Source organism: Zea mays, chromosome 1, assembly GCF_902167145.1.
Source record: "Zea mays cultivar B73 chromosome 1, Zm-B73-REFERENCE-NAM-5.0, whole genome shotgun sequence".
Lineage (NCBI taxonomy): Eukaryota > Viridiplantae > Streptophyta > Magnoliopsida > Poales > Poaceae > Zea > Zea mays.
In genome coordinates, this window is record NC_050096.1 from 150,724,377 (window position 1) to 150,732,307 (window position 7,931).

The following is a 7,931-nucleotide window of genomic DNA, read 5'->3' on the forward strand; positions in this document are numbered from 1 at the left end:
CCTCCTCATTTCCATCATCTTCTCCTGAGCAATGGTTGCAATAGGGACAACCTGGTGTTTGGTGTTTAAGCAAGGGTGAGTACGCATCAACATACTCAGTAAATGTCCCGTTTGGATGAAGTGGACTAGCTATATGTGGGGTTAAGCTCAAAGCAATTGTTTTTAGTTGGTTATGTATTTATCATTAATATAAGCCAAGTTTTATCATAAAACCCAAGTTGATATTCCCAAAAGAGAGCACTTCCTCAAAGAGAGAAGTATCAAATATCATAATTATAGCCATCATCATTAAACCATCAACATAAATGAATCCAGAGTATCTCTAATCAAAGAGGATCCCAAGACTGCTGTTAACTGTGAGCACGACTGATATACCAGTTTTTAACACTCTGCAGACGTTGCACACTTTACCTACGAGTCATGATTCTCTTTCTGCCTGAGGAGTGATACTCCCCATTAATAACTGCCTAGGTGATCTGGCAGGGTATCACTACACAACCTTTATAAAGATTCTCCTGGTGTGTAGTTGTCGTTAGGTTTCGCCAGTCGCACAAACACAGTACACCATACGAGGGAAAACATTATAAGCACGTGCAATACAAAATAGCGCTCGCTTTTACGGTCACATGAGAAAAAGAAACGATGAGATCGAAGCTACGATTTAGAAGCTATTGCGTTTACATTATACAAATATAAAATAAAACATTTAATTCGACATACCCGCATTATTCGACATTTTTTAAATGCAACTAGAGCTATCGTCTAGTTTTAATTAATCTATTACACTAACAGCTTTCAGTTAGATAAGTAATTTAAATAACATTAGCGACTCTAAGCGAGATGAAATAACGGCACGAGACGAAATGCGCGACACGCAAAATAGCACGGCTGCACGCACACAACACACGCACGGCACCCGGGCCAATGCGACACACGAAAATTAAATATTTAGATAGCATGATTAAACTAAACAATTATTAATAAAGAATATTTTAGTTAAGGTTAGTCACGTTGGTGTTTAATTTTAAATGTCCAAATCAAAATCCTGAATTAGATTTAAATTGATACGTCATTCTAGTAACCATCGGTCAAACAAATGCACAAATAAATTAAATAAAATGTGCAACAACATAGAATAATATTTCTAACATGTAGACAATTTTAATACGAATCTAACACAACTTGAACGGATTGAAATTTAAAACGCAAAAGTTATCGCGATTTTAAATTGAACTAATTTTTTGCGCACAATTTCGAATTTGCCTAGGGTTTTTCGCAAAAATTCCATATTCTCCCCCATCCTCCTTCTTTCACCATGGCAAGGAAGGGGACGGTAGGGAGGCCGCACGCAGGGGGGAGGGCGCGGCGCGTAGGGACTGTGGGGGAGGGCGTGGGCGCGCACGGGCACGTCGGCGCACAGTGCCTCTGCCGCCGCCGGCCGCGTGGGAAGGGGGAAGGAGGGGGAGGGGGGCGCCGCCGCCAGGGGAAGAGAGGATAAGGAGAAGAGAGGGAGGGGCTGCGTGGGAGAGAGAGAAACAAGAAATTTCTATGCACAACAATGGTGGAGGGCTCGCTGGAGAAGAGGACCCTCGCCAGAGTCAAGAACAAATTCACCGATTGAGGATGAACAGTCGGTCGGATTGATGAATCGAAGGCCTCGAGACGAATCTCTCGATGAGACGAACGCAGCGGTACCCTCGGATTCCGTCGACGACTCACGGATCAAAAAGTAATTGCTCGCTGGAGTTAGAACCGCCCCGAACTTTAGCAAGCAATTCCGGGAGTTTCGTATCTAGACTGGGGATGGGGTTTCAAATTTTGGAAAGGGCTCGACGAGAGGATTCCGGCTATATATATATATATGAAAGGGAAATGTGCCTTTGGGTCATTTCTATATGTTTTGGTGATTAAGTGCCCAACACATATTCTCTAAGTTCTAAATGTGTCAAAGATTGAAAAAGTGCAAATCAAGGCATGAGGTATGTTCCTAGACTTAGTACATTTGTTTTTGTATACTAATATATTTGTCTAAGTGTTAGAAACAGAGCAAAGAAGAAAAGAAAAGAATTGCAAGTGACTTGGATGTGTGCAGCCGAAGTCCAGCTCAGTCTGGCACACCGGACTGTCCGGTGCGCCAGGTTGGACTCCGGTGAAAAGGCCGCTCTCGGGAAATGTTCTGCGGCGTACGACTATAATTCACCGGACTGTCCGGTGATGCACCGGACTGTCCGGTGAGCCAACGGTCGCCAGCGCAACGGTCGGCTGTGCAATCCGCGGGCGACGCGTGGCCCGCGCCAACAGTCGGCAGGGGGCACCGGACTGTTCGGTGTGCACCGGACAGTGTCCGGTGCGCCAACTACCCCGGGGCTACAACGATCGTCTGCGCTAGAAAAGGAAGGAGATCGGCACCGGACCGTCTACAGTGACTGTCCGATGGCGCACCGGACTGTCCGGTCCGGTGCGCCACTCAACACAAGGCAAGGATGGCCTTCCTTGTTTGCCTCCAATGGCTCCTAGCTGCCTTGGGGCTATAAAAGGGACCCCTAGGCGTATGGAGGAGCGACCCAAGCTTTCAAGAAACATTCTAAGACTCCAAGACTCCAACTTCACGCATTCGATTCTTTGAGATAGTGACTTGAGCTCCATTTGAGTTGTGAACTCTGTGCGTTGTGTTTTGAGCTCAAGTTGTGACTTGTGTGCGTGATTGTGCAGTGGATTTGAGTCTTGTGTGTGTTGCTCTCCCCTCCCTTACTTCTGTGCTTCTTTTGTGATCATCATTGTAAGGGCAAGAGGCTCCAAGTTGTGGAGATTCCTCACAAACGGGAGAAAGACTAAGAAAGGAAAAACCGTGGTATTCAAGTTGATCATTGGATCACTTGAAAGGGGTTGGGTGCAACCCTCGTCCATTGGGACGCCACAACGTGGAAGTAGGCAAGAGTTACTTGGCCAAACCACGGGATAAAAATCGCGTGTCTCTTGTGTGCTTTCTCTTTGATTGTCTGTGTTCACAAGAGCTCGTTTCAAGCTACTTAGCCGTTCTAACTTTAATAACTAAGTTTTGTGGCTTTTAGTGTTGAATTTTACAGGATCACCTATTCACCCCCCCTCTAGGTGCTCTCAATTGGTATCAAAGCCGTTCTCTTCACTTAAGGGACTAACCGCCCGAAGAGATGGATCCTAAAGGGAAGGGGATGGTGGTCAACGATAAGGAGAAGGAGTCCCTCTTCAACGAGCCAAGAGACGACAAGCCCACTGACTCTGGCTCGAGTCACAAGAAGAAGGACGGGAAGAAGAAGAGGCGCATCAAGAAAGTCATCTACTACGACAGTGATGCCTCGTCCTCTTCACCACACGACGACAATGATGATTCCTAGTCAAAGAAGAAACCGATAAATCAAAACTATTCATTTGATTATTCTCGTATTCCATTTAATTCTAATGCTCATTTGCTATCAATTCCACTTGGGAAACCTCCACACTTTGATGGAGAAGACTATTCTTTTTGGAGTCACAAAATGCGTAGTCACTTATTTTCTCTCCATCCTAGTATTTGGGAGAGTGTTGAAAGCGGAATGCATTTTGATAGTACTGAGCAAATTCATAAGAATGCATAAGTTACTATTGTTTTGCTAGCATCCTTGTGCAGGGATGAATACAACAAGGTGAGCGGCTTGGACAACGCCAAGCAAATATGGGACACCCTCAAGATATCACATGAGGGAAACGATGCCACCATGATCACCAAAATGGAGTTAGTGGAAGGCGAGCTAGGAAGGTTCGCGAAGATCAGAGGAGAGGAGCCAACACAAACATACAACAGGCTCAAGACCCTGGTCAACAAGATTAGAAGCTATGGAAGCACAAGATGGACAGACCATGATGTCATCCGACTAATGCTAAGGTCATTTACAGTAATTGACCCCCATCTTGTCAACCTTATTCATGAGAATCCCAAGTACACCAAGATGACGCCCGAGGAGATTCTTGGGAAGTTTGTGAGCGGGCGCATGATGGTGAAGGAGGCTCGATATGTGGACGATGCTCTAAACGCTCCACTACCCGTCCACGAGCCTCAAACTGTTGCCCTCAAAGCAACCAGCAACAGGGAGACGCTACCAAGCTAGGTGGCACAAGTGGAGGCCGCGGGCCTCAATGAAGATGAGATGTCGCTTATCATCAAGCGCTTCAAGACCGTGCTAAAAGTACGCAAGGAGTACCCCAATAAGAATAAGACAAAGGGAAAGCGCTCCTGTTTCAAATGCGGTAAGACTGGTCATTTTATAGCACAATGCCCCGATAATGACAATGACCAGGAATAAGAAAAGCATGGGAAGAGGGAAAAGAAGAAGGTAAGTGTTCGAGATACCCCTAAGTACTCTACTTCTAGTGATGAGGATTCCTCCGATGATGAAGTAGATTACTCTAGTCTATTTAAAGGATTAGATAGGGCTAAAGTAGAAAAGATCAATGAGTTAATTGATGCTTTAAATGAAAAAGATAAATTGTTAGAAAAACAAGAGAATATTTTATATGAGGAGCATGATAAATTTGTTAGTGTGCAAAAATCTCTTGCTTTAGAAATTAAAAGGAATGAAATGCTATCCTCTGAGTTATCTGCTTGCCATGAAACTGTATCTAGTTTAAAGAGTTTAAATGATGATTTAAATGCTAAGCTAGAGGAATCTAATAAATCTAGTTCATGTGTAGAGCATGTTAGTATTTGTAATAGATGTAAGGACTTTGATGTTGATACATGTAATGAACATCTTATTGCTATTACAAATTTGAATGATGAAGTGGCAAGTCTTAATGCTCAACTTAAGACTTGCAAAAATGATTTTGATAAGTTAAAATTTGCTAGGGATGCCTACACAATTGGTAGACACCCCTCTATTAAGGATGGACTTGGTTTTCGAAAGGAAGCCAAGAACTTAACAAGCCAAAAGGCTCCCGTTCTCAACAAGGAGAAAGGGAAGGCTCCTATGGTTAGTAGTTCTCAAAAATGTCATGCTTACATCTATGATAGAAAATTTTCTAGGAATGCTCACTATAATAGGAGTTATGATGCATTTTATTCACATGCTATATTTGCTTCTAGCTCTACTTTTGTGCATGGTAGAAGTAGTCCTAGAAAAAGTATTGTTGTGCCTCATGTGCCTAGGAGAACATGTAATGAACCTTCCACCATTTACCATGCTTGCAACACTTCATTTGCGCTTTTATGTAAAAATGAAAAAGTTGTTGCTAGAAAGTTGGGATCCAAATGCAAGGGAGACAAGACTTGTATTTGGGTTCCAAAGGCTATTGTGACTAACCTTGTAGGACCCAACAAGAGTTGGGTACCTAAAACCCAAGTGTAAATTACCTTGCAGGTTTATGCATTCGGGGGCTCAAGCTGGATTATCAACAGCGGATGCACAAACCACATGACGGGGGAGAAGAAGATGTTCACCTCCTACGTCAAGAACAAGGATTCCCTGGATTCGATCATCTTTGGAGATGGGAATCAAGGCAAGGTTAAAGGATTGGGGAAGATAGCTCCGAGCATTCTATCTCAAATGTGTTTTTAGTTGAATCACTCGGGTACAACTTATTGTCTGTAAGTCAATTATGTAACATGGGTTATAATTGTCTATTTACCAATATAGATGTTTCTGTCTTTAGAAGGAGTGATGGTTCATTAGCATTTAAGGGTGTATTAGACGACAAGCTCTATTTAGTTGATTTTTCGAAAGAGAATACCGATCTAGATGCATGCTTAATAGCTAAGACTAGTATGGGCTGGTTGTGGCATCACCATCTAGCACATGTTGGGATGAAGAACCTTCATAAACTTCTAAAGGGAGAACATGTGTTAGGACTAACCAATGTATGTTTCGAAAAAGATAGACCTTGTGCAGCTTGTCAGGCAGGGAAACAGGTGGGAAGCACACATCACAGCAAGAATGTGATGACAACATCAAGACCACTGGAGCTTCTCCACATGGACCTCTTTGGACCCGTTGCCTATCTTAGCATCGAGGGAAGTAAGTATGGTTTAGTAATTGTTGATGATTTTTCTCGCTTCAATTGGGTGTTCTTTTTGCAGGACAAATCAGAAACCCAAGGGACCCTAAAGCGCTTTCTAAAGAGGGCTCAAAACGAATTTGAGCTCAAGGTGAAAAAGATAAGAAGCGACAACGTGTCCGAGTTCAAGAATATGCAAGTGGAGGAGTATCTTGATGAAGAAGGCGTCAAGCACGAGTTCTCCGCTCCGTACACACTGTGGCGGAACTGCCCGAATTATTCCAACTTAAGTGCCTAAGCCCTGCCTTAGAGGCTAGACCACACTTAAATGGGAATAACCCGTCAATCCCTCGGATCTAGTCCAACACGGCCACTGACAGGATCAAGTACCACGATCTCACTCGATGGTGAGTCACAGAGCAAATACAATAAAGCATAAAACCATGCATGTAAGGGTATTAAATTATTACATCACCATCGGAGTTTTGCAAAAGTAGTCCTCATTGTTCGAAGTGCAGCGGAAATAAACTAACGTTAAATAAACAGAGAGATGGGGAAGCCTGTCCCATCACTCCTCATGCTCCTCCTCAGCCGAGGTAGGGTCCCACTCGACAGTCCAACCCGGTGGCAAGATGGACGGCCAAGTCACTCCAGCAACCATGTCCTCCAGAGAACCTGTAAAATTATGCCACAAGCAAGGCTGAGTATACTAATACTCAGCTAGACTTACCCGGTGTGAGGAGTCTACTCCTCTACCTCTAGACATGCAGCTGTTTGGCTGTGGGGTTTGGTTGCCAAAAGCACTAGCTGAGTTTCTAAGTCAAGTTTTAACTTTGTCAATTTAAGTGTGACTCTCTTAAGGCTAAATGTGTACAATCTACTCATACATAGTAGCAAACATTTTTAGCAATCAACGTCTTATATCAACTCATCATATTTCCACTTGTTGCTCAATGCAGTACAATGGATCAAGCAGTCTCATTAGCTGCGAGAAGCAGACGATTCGAATTGAGTTTTTATCCTTGCAAGGTAAACCTAAACACACGACATGCAGGGGCACTTCGTCCCCACACACATCAACTATCCCCATCGATTCCCTGGCAACAGATCAGGGCTCACCGCCTTGGCGTACAATGCCTCACTGACCCCGACTGCCGTCGTGCAGTGACCGCACTTGTACCCACCATAACCGGAATGGGAGACCACGTCTCAGGTCGTGTGAGGGGATATGTCTGCAGGCAGGTTCAATCAGGTACTAGGCTTACCGATTTACCATATTTCTCGGCATATGTTTAGTACATTCAAACGCTTGACACAGGTATCCGCACGTTAATCCTTATTCCAATTTCCCATCTCGTAGACAACCAATCCCCATGGATTGTTGTCCACAGACTAGTATCATGAGGATATGAAAATGGGTACAACCAATTCCTGATCTCGCGCGAGTGCTAGGAAAATCACTCGACTTCTACCGAGATCCTAATTAATAAAGCAGCTACTCGACCTAGCATACTAGTATTCATCTCAACAGGATTCCTGAGATCATGCAACTAGGGTTTCAAACAACTCCTACACTTAAGTGCACAGTACAAGCCTACAAACATTAAGTGTAGTAAAATAGCATATATAAACGGTTATGCATAAAACCGGGGCTTGCCTTCCAAGGCTGTGGCAGGCAGATCCTCTGGTGCAGACTCGGGTGCTGGATCTGGGGCTACCTCCTGAGCAGCTCCTTGCTCCGGCACGAGGACGTACTCTCCGTCAGCAAGGTTACAGTCTATCGAAATGCAATGAACATGTATGTCATGATTATGCAGGATTTAACAACATTATGCTAAGAGAAGAAAAACTAAGTTAATGAGTATCTTTGGGTTTCTGGGTCATACGTGGCTTTTAATGGTTTATGCTTATCACTTCTAGGTTTA